This window comes from Notamacropus eugenii, chromosome 1 (assembly GCF_028372415.1).
Source record: "Notamacropus eugenii isolate mMacEug1 chromosome 1, mMacEug1.pri_v2, whole genome shotgun sequence".
NCBI classification, from domain to species: domain Eukaryota; kingdom Metazoa; phylum Chordata; class Mammalia; order Diprotodontia; family Macropodidae; genus Notamacropus; species Notamacropus eugenii.
The window spans coordinates 323,236,077-323,254,398 of NC_092872.1; the positions used below are offsets into that span (position 1 = coordinate 323,236,077).

Consider the following 18,322-nt stretch of genomic DNA (forward strand, 5'->3'; position numbering starts at 1 on the left):
GCACCAAGGTGAAAGTGAAGTGCACCCCAGCACAGGTCACACCAGTAGAACTCTGGCCCTAGCAAACCAGTAACAGACCTTGGAAACCACTAAATCAGCAGCAGGAATGGTGGCTTCTGGAGCTATCAGCCCTCATACAGTAAGGGGATAGAACAACTGGTCAAAGATCTTTTTACCAACAGAGGCAGAACTGCTGATTTGCCCATACTTGGATTTGGGAAGCAGTTCTGGGTGGCATTCCTGGGGTGAGGAAGAGAACTAGCCTAACAGAATTTGAAGGGGAGTCCCTACTCACAGTGCTGTGGTAAAAAAAGAGCTCTTGTGGTCATTCACAGACCAGACCACATGCCAGGAGAGGAGTAAACACTTCTTAGATCATACCATCTTGGAAGAACAGAAAACTTAGAAAATCCTAGAAGCATCTCTGAAAAATCCCTGAAGGCTGGGACTGTAGAAGCTCCACCCTAGAGGGAGAACCCTACTTGAACAGTTAAAAGTCAATTAAAAGGCTATTGAAATGACAAAACAAAGAAAAAAAAACCTCTAACCTTTGAAAGTTTACTATAGTGACAAGGAAGATAAAAACAAATTCAGAAGAAGATAATCAAGTCATAGCTCCTACACCCAAAGCCTCCAAGAAAAATATGAATTGGCCTCAGGACATGCAAAAACTCAAAAAGAATTTTGAAAATCAAGTAAGAGAGACACAGGACAAATTGGGAAGACAAACGTGTGATTCAAGAAAATTATGAAAAATGAATCAACAGTTTGGTAAAGACAAACAAAAACAAAACAAAAACAAACACACATAAATAAAATTACTCAAGAAAATAACACCTTAAGAAACAGAGTAGACCAAGGGCAAATGAGATACAAAAAGTCAAGAAAGAGAAGAATGGCAGAGAAAAATAAAATTAGCAAAATGGAAAAAGGAGATACAAATGTTCAGTGGAGAAAATAACCCCTTCAAAATTAGAATGGAACGAATGGACATGAATGACTCTGTTAAAAATCAAGACATTATAAAACAAAAGCAAAAGAATGAAAAATAGAGGACAATGTGAAATACCTCATTAGAAAAACACCTGAGGGGGACGGATCCAACATGACAGAGTAGAAGGGCAGCTTCTGTAGAAGCTCTACCCCCACACCCAGTCCATAAAATGCCTGTAAAAAAATGACTCTAAACAAATTCTAGAGCGGCAAAAGCCTCAAAATGACAGAGTGAAAGAGATTTCCAGCTGAAGTCAGCCTGGAAGACCTCCAGGAAAGGTCTTTTGCACAGGGCTCAGAAGAGAGCACAGCACAGCCTTGGCCACACAGTGCAACTTGGACAAGACTGGAACAGGCCCCAGTGGGTGGAATCCCTGGCAGCTATTGCGATTCACAGATTCCCACAAACACCAAAGACAGCTTCAAAGGTCAGGGAGATTGGTTCTTCACATGGGTGAAAAGAGAGCAGGATTCTACCCCAAACCTGGCCCCATGTGCCCCCAGGTGGCAGCGGCCTGCATTTTTGGAGTTTTCAGTCAAAAGACGATGGGGTAATCGAGCTGCTGATCTGAATCTCATCCCTGAATGGTGGTCCTGGGGTGAGGAGGAGCACTGGATGGTGGAGCTGGTGGGGACTCTGGACAGAGAATCCTCCTCACAGATCATAGGCAGAACAATGCTTGTGGTTACTCCCAGACTAGAGCATGGGCCAAGAGAGGAGGAAACTTCTCTCCCTTGACTGTGCCACCTTGGAGAAACTGAGAACGTACAGAACCCTATAGCATACCCTCTTAATGACAAGGGATTCAAATATCATGTAACTGACTGGAGAAATGCTCAAAAAAGGGGGGAAAAGAGTAAGGCTATAGAAGGTTGCTCTCTTAGTGTACAGGTATTGTCCTCAGTTCTTTCAAATGGTGAAGAAAAATACATATCATCAGAGGAAGATCTAAAAGGCAAGACTTCTGCATCCAAAACCTCCTAAAAATATGCAATGATCTCAGGCCATGGAAATGCTCAAAAAGAATTTTGCAAACCAAGTAGGAGAGGTGCAGGGAAAATTGGGAAGAGAAATGAGAACAATGAAAGAAAAACAGGAAAAGTGAGCCAACAGTTTGCTAGAGACCTAAAAAAGTGCTGAAGAAAATAACACGCTTAAAAATAGACTTACTCAAATGGAAAAGGAGGTCAAAAAAATCAATGAGGGAAAGAATGCTTTTAAAAGCAGAATTAGCCAAACGGAAGAAGAGGTCCAGAAGCTCACTGAAGAAAATAGTTCTTTAAAAATTAGAATGGAGCAGACAGAACCTAATAACTTTATGAGAAACCAAGAAATTACAAAACAAAAACAAAAAGAATGAAAAATTAGAAGACAATTGGAAATTTTTCATTTGAAAAACAAGTGACCTGGAAAATTGATGGAGGAGAGAATTTAAAAATTATGGAACTACCTGAAAGCCATGATCAAAAAAAGTGCCTAGACATCATCTGGCATGAAATTATCAACAAAAATTGCCCTGATATTTTAGAATCAGAGGGCAAAATAAATATTCAAAGAATCCAACAGTCACCTCCTGAAAGAGTTCTGAAAATAACAACTCCTAGGAATATTGCAGCCATGTTCTACAGTTCCTAGTTCAAGAAGAAAATATTGTAAGCAACTAGAAAGAAACAATTCAAGTATTATGGAAATGCAATCAAGATAATACAAAATCTAGCAGCTTCTAGTTTGAGGGATCACAGGGCTTGGAATATTATATTCCAAAGGTCAAAGGAACTAGGATTAAACCAAGAATCACCTATCTACTAAAACTGAATTTAATACTTCAGGGGGTAAAATGGTCATTCAATGAAACAGTGGACTTTCAAGCATTCCTGATGAAAAGACCAGAGCTGAATAGAAAATTTGACTTTCAAACACAAAAATCAAGAGAAGCATGAAAAGGTGAACAGGAAAGAGAAATTATAAGGGACTTGCTGAAGTTGAACTGTTCACATTCCTACATGGAAAGATATTTGTGACTCTTGAACCTTTTCTCAATATTTGGGTAGTTGGAGGGATTATACACACACACACACACACACCTCTCTCTCTCTCTCTCTCTCTCTCTCTCTCTCTCTCTCTCTCTCTCTCTCTCTCTCTCTCTCTCTCTCTCTCTCTCTCCCTCCCTCCCTCTCTACACATATATAGATAGATAGATAGATAGATAGATAGATAGATAGATAGATAGATAGATAGATAGATAGATAGATACACCCTTCCGGTTCAACTCACCCTGTGCCCTCTGGGAACGGGAAGGGTGTATATATAAAAACATAAAAGTGAGGAGTGAGAGAAGAATACATTGGGAGGAGAAAAGGACAAATGGAATGGTGCAAATTTTCTCTCCTAAAATAGACAGGAAAAACATTTTTCAATGGGGGGAAAGGGGGGAGGTAGAGGGAAAAAGTAGAACTTACTCTCATCACATTTGACTGAAGGAGGGAGCAACATGCACACTCAATTTGGTATGAAAATCTATCTTACACTACAGGAAAGTAGGACAGAAGAGGATAACTGGGGTGGTGGGAATGACAGAAGGGAGGGAAAATGGGAGGGGCGAGTAATTCGAAGTAAAGTAGGAGATGGACAAGGTCAAAGGAGAGAGTAGAATAAATGGAGGGCAGGATGGAATGGAGGAAAATATACTCAAGTGTTTCACAACATAGCTATTATGGAAATCTTTAGCAAAACTACACATATATAGCCTATATTGAATTACTTTCCTTCTCACTGGGGATGGGTGGGAGGGTGGAAGGGAGAGAAGTTGAAATTCAGAGTTTAAGGAATGAATGTTGAGAATTGTTGTTGCATGCAACTTGGAAATAAGAAATACAGGTAATGGTGTATAGACATCTATCTTGCCCTACAAGGAAAATGAGAAGATGGGGATAAGGGAAGGCAGGGGTGTGATAGAATGGAGGGCAGCTTGGGAGAAGGGGTAATCAGAATGCTCAGTGTTTTGGGGTTGGGGAAGGGAGAGATGAAGAAAAAATTTAGAACTCAAAATCTTGTGGAAATGAATGCTTAAGATGAAAAATAAATAAATAAATTTTTGAAAATCCAAAAGAAATAATAATAACTCACCTAAAAAATAGACACAGGAGAGAAAATATAAAAATTATTGGACTACCTGAAAACAATGGTCATCTTTCAGGAAATTATAGTGGAAGACTGCCCTGATATGCGAGAAACAAAGGGGAAAGTAGAAATTGAAAGAATATACTGATCACCTCTTGGAAAAGATTCCAAAATGAAAATTGCCAGGAATAATATAGCCAAATTCTAGCGTTCCCAGGTCAAGCAGACAACGCTGTGAGGCAGCCAGAAAAAACAACTCCAGGTGAAAGGAGCCACAGTCAAGGTAACACAAGATTTAGCAGCTTCTACATTAAAGAATTGTAGGGTTAGGAATATGATATTCTACAGGATAAGGGAACTAGGATTACAGCCAAGCATTATGTACCCAGCAAAACTTAGTATAATTCTGCAGGGAAAAAATGGATATTCAATGAGATAGAGGACTTTCAAGTCTTTGTGATGAAAAGATGAAAGCTGGAACTCAAGAGAAGCTCAAAAAGATAAATGGAAAAGGAAAGTCATAAGGGACATCATAAGGTTAAACTGTTTACATTCCTGCGTGAGAAGATGATATTTGTAACTCCTAAGAGCTTTCAAATAATTAGGGTAGTTAGAAGGAGTATATATGAACAGTGGACATAGGTATGAGTTGAATATGAAGGGATGATATCTAAAAATATAATTAAGAGGCAAGACAGTAATGTACTGGGAGAAAGAAAAAGGCAGAGAGAGGTAAAATGGGGTAGAAAAGAGCCAAGAAAAAGTTTTTACAATGGAAGGGGAAAGGGGGAATTGAAGGAAGTAAGTGAATCCTACTGTCATCAGAATTTCATCAAACAGGAAATAACATACACATTCAATAGGATATTTAAAAAAATCTATCTTACCCTACAGGAAAGTAGGAGGGGAAAGTGATAAGACAATTGTTGGGAGTGGGGGGGATAGAAAGGAAGTCCTTTTAGGGGAGTAGATATTGATAAGCAAAGCACATAGGAGGGACAGAGTGAAAGATGAGAGAGAATCAGAATAAATGGGAAAGCAGGATGGAGGGAAATACAGTGAGCAGTTAATTTAAAATTTAAATTTAATTTAAAATTTAAAAATTTTTTAAATTTTTAAAAACTAAAAATTTAACTTTAATTTAAAATTTAAAAATATTTTTTTAAAATTTTTAAGCAACTTTCTCTGATAAAGGTCTCGTTTTTCAAACATATAGAGAGTTGAGTTAAATTTATAAAAATTACAACCATTCCCCAATTGATCAATGATCAAAACATATGATCAGTTTTCAAATGAAACAATCAGAGCTATGGATAACCATCTGAAAAAATACTCGAAGTCACTATTAAGTTGAGAAATACAAATTAAAATAATCCTAAAGCACTATCTCGTACCTATTAGATTGACTGATAGGATAGTAAAGGTAAATGACAAATGCTGGAGGGGATGTGGTAAAAATGAGACATTTATGCACTGTTGGCGGAGCTGTGAACTGATTCAACCATTCTAGTAGAGCAATTTGAAACTGTGCTCTAAGGGCTATAAAACCGTGTATAGCCTTTGACTTAGCAATAACACTACCAGGTCTTTATCCCAAAAGAGATTTCTTTAAAAAGCAAAAGGACCTAAATGTACAAGAATATTTACTGAAGCTCTTTTGGGGGCAATGAATTGGAAACTGAGGGAATGGAGGAAAATAAAATACTAAATGAAAAAAGAAATAGAAAAAATTACTGATATATCAATTTTTATTGTATTGCACATAAATAACCTGCATTAGGTTGCTTATTGTCACAAGGAGAAGACTGAGGAGGAGCAGAGGAATAAAATTTGAAACCCTAAAAATTGTGAAAAATTATTTTCACATATAAAAATTGCTAAAAATTAATTTTACTTGTACTAAGAAAATTAACTTAAAAAAAGATATGCTTTTCCAATTTATGCTTCCAGTAAAGTAATGCATTTTTGTTCTGAAAATTGAAATTTTGTGTTTATAAGACACTAAATTACTGTGGTCATTTACTACAATGTGGTGTGTATCTGATCTATTCACACAGTATTTCTTAGCAAATATCAGATTGTTTTGATAATTATCCCTTCATAATAAAGTTTTAGATCTCTAGTTCATCTTCCTTCACATTTCTTTTCGCTTCTTTCCCTACAACCCTTCACTTTTATTCTTCTATATACATTTTGTTAGTATTTTCTCTACTTCTAAAAGATAATTTTTGTAGTTTGGATATTTGAGTATAATTTAAGAATAATTTAGTCTTATTATACTGACTCAGTCTATCCATGAGCAATGAATATTTCCCCAGTTGTTTAGATCTTATTTTACTTGTGTGAAAAGTGTTTTGTAGTTGTGTTCCATAGTTCCTGGGTTTGTCTTGGAAGGCAAACTCCCAAGTATTTATATGGTGAACAGTTCTTTTAAAAGGAATTTATTTTTATATTTCTTGCTGCTAGACTTTATTGGTAATACATAGAAATGCTAATACTTTATGTGGTTTTATTTTGCTTGCTGCAACTTTGTTAGTTATTTCAAATAGTTTTTAGTTGATTTTCTAGAATTTTCTAAGTATACCATCACATCATCTGCAAAGAGTGATAGTTTTGTTTCGTCATTGCCTATTCTAATTCCTTCAATTCTTTTTTTTCTTATTGCTACAGCTAATCTTTCTAGTACACTATTGAATAATAGTTTACTGGGCATGCATGCTCCTCCCCAGTCTTTTCAGAGAGGCTTCTAATTTATCCCCATGTTCAGATAATACTTGCTGATGGTTTCAGATAGATGCTCCTTATCATTTTAATGTAAGTTTCATTTATTCCTATCCTCTCTAGTGTTTTTAATAGGAGTGAGTGTTGCATTTTGTCAAAAAGCTTTGTTTTGTATCCATTGAGATAATCATTTGATTTCTTTTGGTTTTGTTGCTGGTATGATCAATTATGCTGATAGTTTCCTTAATATTGAATGAACCCTGCTTTCCTGGTCCAAAAATTCTTACAATAGGCTGCTATTATCTCCTTTCTAATGTTTTATTTAACATGTTTTCATCAATATTCGTTAGGAAAATCTGACTATATTTTCATTCTTTTTCTTTTTTTTTACACTTCCTGCTTTAGATATCAGTACAATAATTGTATCATAAAAGAAATTTCGTAGAACTCCCTCTTTTCTTGTTTTTCTACACAGTACATATAATATTGGAATTAGTTCTTCTTAAATTTTTGGTAGGATTTGGGATTTCATCTGCCACTGGAGATTTTTTTCTTTAAAAATTGGTTCAAGCGTGTTCAATTTCATTTTCTAACATCAGGTGAATTTAATTTTATTTTGTAATTTATCGTTATTTAATTTAATACTCTTCTATTAATCTTTCTGATGTATACTTTGGTAAACACTCTTCAATTTTGCTTAGATTGTGAGGTTTGGGGCATATGATTGGACCAAAAAAATCTCTTTTATTTCCTCATCATTTGTGATGAATTCAGCACTTTCATTTTTCATACTGATATTTTTTTTCTTTTCTTAAATTCAAATTAACCAACAAATCATCTATTTACTTGTTTCCTTTTCCCATTAAGCCAGCTAATGGTGTTTTTTAGTAGCTCAGTGATTTTCCTGCTTTCAATTTTATTAATCTTATTTGATTTTTAGAAATTCCAGTCTGGTAAACACTTAGGAATTTTAAAACTTGTATTCTATTTCTTTTTAAAACTTTCATTTTTCAATTATTTTTTGACATTACATTCCCAATTAATTGATCTGTGCTTTCTTTATTTCACTGATGTAAGTATTTAAAGATATAAAATTTCCCCTGTGTACTGCTTTGGCATCATCCCCTCGTTTTTGTTATGCCATCTCATTGTGTCAATCTGCTTAATGAAATTATTAATTTTCTGATTTGTTCTTTGATTCCTTTATGCTTTAGAATTAGATTATTTCATTTCCAATTAATTTTTAATCTATCTTACTACTGCAAGTTACTGAATATAATATTTGTTGCGTTATCATTTGAAAATGATGCATTTAATATTTCTGCCTTTCTGTGTTTGATTTTGAGATTTTATACCCTCATGTAGGTACCATTACTGCTGAAAAAAGAAATATGTTCCTTTCTATTCCCTTTCATTTTCTCCAGAGATCTATCCTATGTAATTTTTCTATAATTCTATTCACCTCCTTAACTTCTTTCTTGTTTATTATGTGGTTAAATTCGTCTTGTTCTGAGAGGGGAAAGTTGAGGTTCCCACTAGTACAGTTTAACAGTCTATCTTCTCTCGTCATCATTGAACTGTGCTATACCACTTGGGTACATACATACATATTTAATACTGGCATTACTTCATTATCTATGGTTTTTTTAGCGAAATGTAGTTTTCCTGAAGAGAAGCTTATCTCTTTTAATTTTACCTATTTTTGTTTTTGCGTTGTCTGAGATCATGATTGCCATCCCTTCTTTTTAAAATGTTGGCTGAAGCATAAGTGATTCTGTATGAATCCTTACCTTTACTCTGTGATTTTCTCTGTGCTTGACATCTGTTTCTTGTAAACAACATTTTACAGGATTCTGATTTTTAATCCACTCTGCCATCTGCTTCCATTTTATGGGAGAATTCATCTCATTCACATTCACAGTTATGATTATTCTGTATTTTCCTCCATTATATTTTTCTTTCTGTTGTTCCACTCTTTCTTTTCACCTCTTTTCTCCTTGACAGTGTTTTGTTTCTTTCTACTGCCTCCCTAGTCTGTCATCTCTTCTTTCATCCCTTGCTTCATTTAATCTTCTCCCTATTTTTCTGTTGTGTAAGATAGATTTCTATATTCAAGTGATGGTGTATAGCATTTCCTCTTTGAGTCAATACTGTGGAGAATCAGATTCAAGTGATGTCCATCATCAAACCTCCCATGTTTCCCTCCACCGTAATAATTATTTCATGTGGAATAATTTAACTTATTTTACCTCTCCCTTCCTTATTCATCCAGTGTATTCCTTTTTACATCCCTTAGTTATTTTTTTTTCATTCCCCGAAATACACTTTATACCCATAGCCTCTGTCTATGTATATTCCTTCTAACTGTACTATTAGGGGTACAATTTTTAAGAACTGCAAGAATCATCTTCCCAAGGAGGAATGTAAAGAGTTCAGCTCCATGCAATGGCGATCAAAATAGGATCTTTTCCTGTTTTTGTTTTAGTATCATCAAGTGCCTCCGATTGAATCTTGCCTTTATCAATGAAGAGTCTTTTGAAGGAGTAAAGTACAGAAACAATAGTTTCTCTAACTAGAAACAGTATATATACTTGTATTGTTAGTTATTTTAACATGAGTAAAGATCTTTCCCCCCCATTGATGGACCTGTCCCTTGTGGGAAGTTTGATTGGGGGAATTGTTTTGTAGGAGGGTCTAAGTACATCCTCTCTTACCCTCCATTTATTCTATTATCTCCTTTGCCCTTTTCATCCTCTACCCCCTCCCTCAAGTAGCCCTCCCTTCGATCAACCCCTCCACCACCATCCCACCCTGGTTGAGCTTGCTGCTGCATTGGGGGGGTGCTTCATATCATGGACTGTGCTACACTTTTACCTAGGTGAGGCAGACCTTTCTTTGCCAATCTTCTGGGTTAAAGATTGTTTCATCTTGTCTTTTGGTCAGTTCTGCTGTTCCAGGATTTGTTTCGTGGCTCTATTTTGTGGTTGTGTGGAGGTGAATGTGGCACAGTCAGAAAGGTTTACTGCTTTCTCTGCCATCTTGGTTCTGGGAAGTTTTTATCAGATAATATTTTTCTCAATTCTAATTTTCAAAGGTTATTTTCTTCAGTAAACTTTTGTACCTCTTTTTCCTTTTGGGTTAATTTTTTTAAAGAGTTATGTTCTTTGACAAACTTTTAAAATGATTTTCCATTTTTGGTTTATTTTAGTATTCTGTTAACTCATTTTCAGAGTTCTCTTGTCTTGTACTTTATTTTCCCTTTTTTTCTTGAACTTCTTCTTTCCTTATTTGTTTTTTGTTAATTTATTTATTTTTAGTTTTCAATATTCACTTCTACAATATTTTGAACTCCTAGTTTTCTGCCCAGCTCTCCTTTCCTCACCCCTTCAGCATTTTGGGGGTCTGCTTTAAAAAACTCTTTACTGATTTTTCATGATTTTCTTGCATCACTCTCACTTCTCTTCCCAATTTTTACTCTGCTTCTCTTACTAGATTTTCAAAATCCTTTCTGAGCTCTGTCATGGTCTGTGAGCAATTCAAATTTTTCTTGGAGTCTTTGGATAACTTTGTTTTCTTCTCCTGGTTGTATGTTTTGTTCTTCCTTGTCAACAATATATAATCCTATAGTCTGTTTTTTCCCTGCTGTTTGCTCATTTTCCCAGCCAAATACTTGACTTTTGAGTCAAATTAAGGTAGAACTCTGCTTCTAATGTGGAGGATGTACTGTCCCAAGCTTCAGGGGTTTTGCATAGCTGTTTTCAAAGATATTTCTAGGGACCTGTGAATTCTCAGTTCTTCCAAGGTGACATGATCAAAGGAGAGGTGTTTGCTCCTCTACTGGCATGTGCTGTTGCCTGTGATTGACCACAAGCACTCTTTTCTGCTTTGGAACTGTGAGGAGGATTGCCTCTCTACTGGCCTCACAAGCTCTGCCACTCCAGCACTGCTTCTCATCCCAGGACTGACACCCATAACTGTGACCCAGATCTAAGCAAGAGCATTCTGTGTCAGAGCCAGTAAAGAGAATCCTGTAATCCACCTTTGATCAGTCACTGGATTCCCTCCACTGTCTGTGGGTCAAGAGCTCTGCTGCTGCCACCACTGCTGCCCTGGGGCTAGGGACAGACTGTGCACCTCTCTCACCCAGGTCTCACACACCTTTCCCACTGACCTTCTAAGTTGTTGTTAGTATCTGTGGGTTGAGAAGTCCGGAAGCTATCACAGCTGATAGTGATTCAGTGCTCTGAACCCTACTCCAGGATTGCTGGGGGCCCAGTATTTGCCAGTGCAGCCCATGCTAGACTGTGCTCCTCTCCCAGACTAGTGCTACACACCTTCCCTGTCAACCTTCCAGGTTTTTTTGGCTTGAAATTTATTTCATTCTACTGACTTGTGGGTTCTACTGCTCTAGGATGAGTTTAGAGTAATTTTTACAGATATTTTGAGGGGTTTGGGGTTGGGGGGGACAGTTCATGTAACTCCCTGCATTTACTGAACCACCTTGGCTCTACTCCTTTCTTATTTGACTTTTAAAGTTGTTTTTTTAAGATTTTCCAGGAGCGTTTCATGGCCCTGATACCAATTTATATTTTTCTTTGAGATTTTGCAAGTAGTTATTTTCATACCATTGTCCTCTTCTAAGTTTGTGCTTCCTATCAACATAGTAACTTCCTATAGTCAAGTTTTTTTTTTAATTTTTGCTCATATTTTGGCCTGTTTTGTGCCTTTGTATTTTTATGAAAGAGTCAGACTTTTTACATCCCAATCTACTTGTATCAAAGCTTGGGACCTTGATGTTGGGTTGCACTGGAGGGGAACCTTCTTGAATGCTTGCTGTGGTTGCAAGGTCTCCTGGTTGGTTTGCATTGGAGGAGGGCCTTGCTTCTGGCTTGTAAGTAGGGCAGGGTCTGCCTGTTGGCCTGCCTTGGGACAAGTTTTCCCCTCTATCTGGCCCCAGGAGAAAGTCTTGCTAATGAATGGCCCTAAGTGTGGGGTCTCACTGCTTGTCAGCAATAGGCATGGAATCACACTTGCTGCTGGTTTGGCAATGCTGGCTTGCCTTGGAACTGCTGGCTTGCACAGGGGTGTGGCCTCCACTGGTGGATCATCCTGGGATTCATTGCCTTGTTGCAGGCCCCCTGTGATTTGACTTCTGACTCCTCTTCCCCACCTGGAGACAGACCTTTCCTGTTGTGTTGATAAGTTGCTTCCTCAAACATAAATTAGTTCTGAGAGCTCTTTCAAGGTTGTTTGAAGGGGAGTTTTGGAAAGCTGCTGGAAATTTCTCCCTTACTCTCCCATCTTCACACAGGAATCAACTTGCATTTCTTTCATTGATAGTGGTTTGGAATATTTTCTTCTTCTGCCTAAAGACAGTTTTGCTTTCTTCTTCTGAAAATTGATTGTTCATGCCCTTTGACCATTTTTCAATTGGAAAATGCCTGGCATTCTTGTAAATTTGAATCACTTCTCTATATATTTGAGAAATGAGGCTTTGTCAGATATGTATGTTGTAAAAAATTGTTTCCCAGCTTTCTCTGTTTTTTCTAATCTTGTTTGCATTTGTTTTCTTTGTGCAAAATCTTTTTAATTTTATATAATCAAAATTATCCATTTTACATCTCATAATGCTCTCTATCTCTTGGTTGGTCATATATCCATAGATTTCACAGGTTAGCTAATTCAGGCTCCCCTATTTGCTTATGGAATCACTATTTATGTCCAAATCATGTGTCCATTTTGACTTTATCATGGTATGCAATATAAGACGGTGGTCCACACCTGGTCTCTACCATACTGTTTCATCAGCAGTTTTTGGAAAACAGTATGTTTTTATCCACTCTGTTTCCCCTGTCCCCTAAAAACTTTGAATCCTTGGATATGTCAAATACTAGGTTACTATGGTCATTCACTATTAATTACTGCATACCTAACCTATGCCTGATACCTGACCCACCATTTTATTTCTTACCCAGTACAAGATTGTTGTCTTGATCGCTGCTCCGTAATAGAGTTTGAACTTCAGTACTACCAGGAATCCTTTCTTCACATTCTTTTTCCTCACCTTTAGTCCTTCCAGATGAATTTTATTATTTTTCCTACCTGCATAAAATATCTTTTAGTAGTTCAGTTGGCATAACACTAAACAAATAAATAACAGGTAGAAATTTCATATTAATTATATTGATTTAGCATACCCATAAAGAACTCAATTTTTTTCCGTTACTCATATCTCATTTAATTTTTTTTTTTGTGGAAAAGTGTTTTGTTAATTTGTTTATATAGTTTCTTGGTTTGTCTTGGCAGGTAGACTCCAAAATATTTATATTATCTGCAATTATCTTAAAAGGAACTTCTCTTTTTATCTTTTCTCTTCATCTTTGTTGGCAATATGTAGAAATGCTGATGATTTTTATGGGTTTATTTCATATCCTTCAACTTTGCTGAACTTATTAATCATTTAAACTAATTTTTAAATTGATAATCTAAGGTTCTCTAAGCATACCATCATATCATCTGTAAAGAGTGATAGTTTTGTTTCCTCATTGCCTTTTCTAATTCCTTCAACTTCTATTTCTTTTCTTAATGCAATAGCTAGCATTTCTAATGCAGTATTAAATAATAGTGGTGATGATGAACAGGCTTGCTTCACCCCAGTTGTATTGGGAAGGTTTCTGGATTACCCCAGTTACAGATGCTGTTGATGGCTTTGGATAAATGCTACTTATTTTAAGTAAAGCTTAATGTTTTCCTATGTTCACGACTGTTTTATTACAGATTGGAGTGTATTTTGTCATGTGCTTTTCTGTATCTATTGAGGTAATAATTTCTGTTGGATTTTTTATTAATATGGTCAATTATGCTGATAGTTTTCCTACTATTGAACCACACCTTTATTCCAATTATAAACCACCTGGTGATATTGCATCATTCTTGTGATTTGCTGCTTTGCAAATCTGGGGGATGCAGCCAAAGCAGTAATCAAGTTAATTATTTTTCTTGTATCTTTCAGTGCTTGAAGTGAGAGAGAAAGAGATAGAGAGAGAGTGAATCAATGAACTGAATATTTAATTTTTAAAACTAGAAAAAACAAATCTTAAAATTCCAATTAAACACTAAAATAGAAATCGTGTAAAGCAAAGATTAATAAAATCTAAAATAAAAATTGATACATTAATAAAATTTAGAAATTAAAACCCATTAAATTAATAATAAATAAAATTAGCAGTTGGTTTCATGAACATGGTAGCAAAAAAAAATCAGATAAATCAGTGGTTAATATGAAATAAAAAAACAAATTAAAAGCACAAAAATTAAAATGATGAATTCATCACCAGTGAAGATATAAGGAAAGGAATTATTTGAAGTTATTTTACCCAATAAAACAAATGATTTAAAGAAAACCAATCAATGTTTAAAAATATAAATTTCCTAGATCCACAGATGACAAAATAGAATGCAAAAAATAAATATCTTAGAAAAAGAAAGTAACCAAGCAATTAATGAGTTCCCTTAGAAAAGAAGTCACCAGAATCAAAACATTTAAGGAAAAGTGAATCTCGACACTTTTTCAAGTATCTGGAAAAAAGTGAAGGAGTTCTACAAAATTAATTTTATTAGAAATTTATGATTTTGATACTTAAAGTAGGAAAAACAAAAACAAAGAAAGAAAAGTATATATTGATATCTCTAATGAATATTACTGAAAAGGTTTTAAATAAAATACTAGCAATGGGATTACAGTAATATATCACAAAGATCATATGAAAAGTGGGCCTTACACCAAAGATGTACGTACTTAAGATTCAATATTATGAAAAGTATAAATATAGCAAAAATGATAAGAAATATGATTATGTCGATGAATTCACAATTTTAAATGAAATACAAAATGCATTACTGTTTGAAACACTGGAAAGCCTTGGAATAAATGGAAATTTTCTTTTTTTTTTATTAATTAATGAATTTCTAGTTTTATAAGATTTTGAGTTCTAAATTTCCACCCTCCCTACTCTCACTCCAGTCCAAGAAAGCATGCAAAATGACAAAGACTGTAAATGCACAATCATATTAAACCCATATCCACGTTAGTAATATTGTGAAAGAAGAATCAGAACAAAAGGGAAAACCCAAGAGAAAGGAAAAAAAGAGAGAAAATGAAGTATGATTAAATCTTTATTCACACTCTATAGTTCTTTCCACAAACGTGGATGGAATTTTGCATCATAAGTCTTTTAGAATAGTTTTAGATCATTGCATTGCTCACAAGAGTTACGGCTATTGAAATTGGTCATTGCACAATATTGATGCTACTGTGTACAATATTTTCCTTATTCTGTTCACTTCATTCAGCATGAGTTCATGTAAGACTTTCTAGTTTTTTCTGAAATCCACCTGCTCATCATTTCTTATGGAACAATAGCATTTCATTACATTCAAATACCACCACATGTTCAGCAATTCCCCAGTTGATGGGCATTTCCTCAGTTTTTCAATTCTTTGTCACCACAACAAGGGTTTCTATAAACATTTTTGTAGATGTTGGTTCTTTTTCCTGTTTTATGAAATCTTTCTGATACAGATCTAGAAGTGCTATTGCTGGGTCAAAGGGTATATGTACAGTTGTTTAGGCCATTAGATATGGTTCCAAATTGCTCTCTAGAATGGTTGGATCAGTTCACAACTCCACCATCAAAGGCATATTCTTTTCTACTTCCATTCAGTTTTTTCCATAGGTTCATCATATCTAACTTTTCTAAAATTCTATCAAATTCTTTCTTCTTTATTTTGTGGTTAGATTTATCTAGCTCTGAGAGCAAAAAGTTGCAGTTACCCAAAAATGTAGTTTTACTATCTATAATCTCCTGTAATTTCTTTATTTTCTCCTTCAAAACTTTGTGTACATGTAATGTTTATGTTTAAAATTGTTAAAACTTCATTCTCCATGGTAACTTTCAGTAAGATGCAATTTCTTTCCTTATCACTTTTCTGGTTTTGTTTTTTTCTTTTTTATGAGGCAACTGGGAATTAGTGACTTGCCCAGGGTCAAAGTATCTGAAGCCAGATATGAACTTAGGTCTTCCTGACTCCAAGGTGGTGCTCTAGGCACTACACCACCTACCCACTCTCATTATCCCTTTTCATTAGGTCTAATTTTGCTTTTGTTTCCTCTGATATCATGATTTTTATCTCTGCTTTTTTCTACTTCAGCAAAAGCAAAACAGTTTCTCTTCCTGCCTTGTCCTTTAGTCTCTGTGTGTGAGTGTCTGCTTCATATGTTGCTATTGCAAAGAATATACTGTGGAATTCTGTTTATTAATCCACTCTGCTTATTGTTCTTATTGTTTGTCCTCCTATCTTCAAGAGGACTCAGGTATCAGGAAGGTCATGCTATTAGTTAAAAGTGAATTGGATTGAAGTGAGAGAGTACAAATTCATTAGCCTCACTCACTCTTCCAGAGCCAGTGGGTCCACTGGCAAGATATAGATCAGGATAACTGGAGATGGCCCCAGATGCAGTGGGAGAATTTCACCTTTTTAAGTTAAGGTCTTTCCCAGGTCTCACTTTTGTTGAGGCAACATTCATTTAGTGATTAAGACTAGGTAAGGAATGAGTCAAAGAATAGTCTGTTTTACCGAGTCCAAAAAACAAAACACAAAATTAAAGCAAAATCAATCTGGGAGGGGTTTCTGGCCACAGTAGAAACAATTGCTATGTACACTCACTCTGAGCCACCAAAGGCCAAACAATGCCCAAGTGAGGCTTAAGCTGGGACTTATTACTGGTTACTCAATGAGCTGTAGAATGTTTTGGGTTTAAGGTACAGTCATCAGAAAAGAAAACCAGCCTGTAATCAATACCACCAGGAAGTATGGAGTGCCAGAGAAGGGTAGAAAAGGCAGGATTTAAATACACTTCAAGAAGCAGGAGTGCTTGGGAGGGGCAGCAGCAGGGAAAACTAAGTTTTATAACAAAATATCCAGACTCCTTGAGCAGCTGGTGGTGGCGGAAAGAGTGGTGATATCTGGTAAGAACCATGGGCTATGGTGTAGCTATAGCGAGCTTCCAGAGGGGCCACAAGATAACCTCCAAGTGGGAGCCAATATGGCAGAGTAGTAGGATGGACCTACTGTAGCTTTAACCCCAAACCTCATAAAATAACTGTAAAAATGACTCTAAACAAATTCTAGAACAGCAGAAGCCACAAAACGACAGAGTGAAAGACATTTCCATTCCAAAGCAGCCTGGAAGGCGAACAGGAAAGGTCTATCACACTAGGCTCAGAGTAGAGTCCATCTTTGGCCACACAGCATGGCAGGGACAGGACTGGAGCAGGTTCCAGGATGTGGAATGCTAGGTAGCAGCTGGAGTTCCCAGAATCTCCAACCCGCAAATGCCATATACAGTTTCAAAGGTCAGTGAGAAAGATCATTCACTTGCATGACAAGGGAGCAAGTTCCTGACCTAGCCCAGGTCCCAGGTGGCTGTAGTGCCCACTTTTGGAGCGCGTGGCCTAAGGATCCTGTAAGAATCAAGCAGTTGATCTGAGTCTCAGTCCTAAGTGGTGACCCTGAGATGAGTAGGAATACTGGTGTGGTGGAGCTGGAGGCAGTAATGGAGAGGGAACCCTATTCACAGATCCAGGGCAAAGAAGTTTGTGGTTGTTCCCAGATTAGCACTTGGGCTTGGAGAGAAGTAAATTCTTCTCCCTCGATTGTGCCACCTTGGAGGAACTGAGAACTTACAGGTCCATAGAGTATACCCTCCACTTGAGAAAGGAGTCAAAATCAAGCAACTGGCTGGCAAAATGCCAAAAAAGAGGGGTGAGGCAATGAGACTATTGAAGATTACTTTCTTGGTGAACAGGTATTTTCCTCTATTCTTTCAGACGAGGAAGAACAAAGCATACCATTAGAGGAAGACATAAAAGTCAAAACTTCTGCATCCAAAACCTTCAAAATAAGCTTGCAATTGCCTCAGGCCATGGAAGAGCTCAAAGGAGAGTTTGAAAATCAAGTAAGAGAGGTGAAGTAAAATTGGGAAGAGAAATGAGAGCAATGAAAGAAAAACATGAAAAGTGAATCAACAGTTTGCTAAAGTGGATCCCAAAAAAATGCTGAAGAAAATTACACTTTTAAAAATAGATTAACCCAAATGGCAAAAGATGTACAAAAAGCCAATGAGGAGAAAAATGTTTTAAAAAGCAGAATTAGCCAAATGGAAAAGAAGGATTAAAAGCTCACTGAATAAAATAGTGTTTTAAAAATTAGAATGAAGCAGATGGAAGTTAATGATTTTATAAGAAACCAAAAAATTACAAAACAAACCAAAAGAATGAAAAAATTGAAGACAATGTGAAATATCTCATCAGAAAAGCAACTGATCTGTAAAACAGTTCTAGGAGAGAAAATTTAAAAGTTATGGGACTACCAGAAAGCCATGATCTAAAAAAAAGCTTAAACAGCATCTTTCATGAAATTATCAAG

At 36.1% G+C, this 18,322-nt stretch overlaps 1 protein-coding gene and 1 gene segment (V, D, J or C); both read left to right on the forward strand.

Annotated features, from left to right (window-relative positions):
• Positions 1–18,322, forward strand: part of LOC140517968 (immunoglobulin alpha-2 heavy chain-like) — a gene marked incomplete at its 5' end in the record, with an annotated part of 937,512 nt that overhangs the window by 557,963 nt on the left and 361,227 nt on the right. The gene's annotated exons all lie outside the window — the stretch shown is intronic.
• The window catches only part of LOC140529449 (immunoglobulin heavy constant epsilon-like), a 321,603-nt gene that overhangs the window by 147 nt on the left and 303,134 nt on the right, over positions 1–18,322 (forward strand).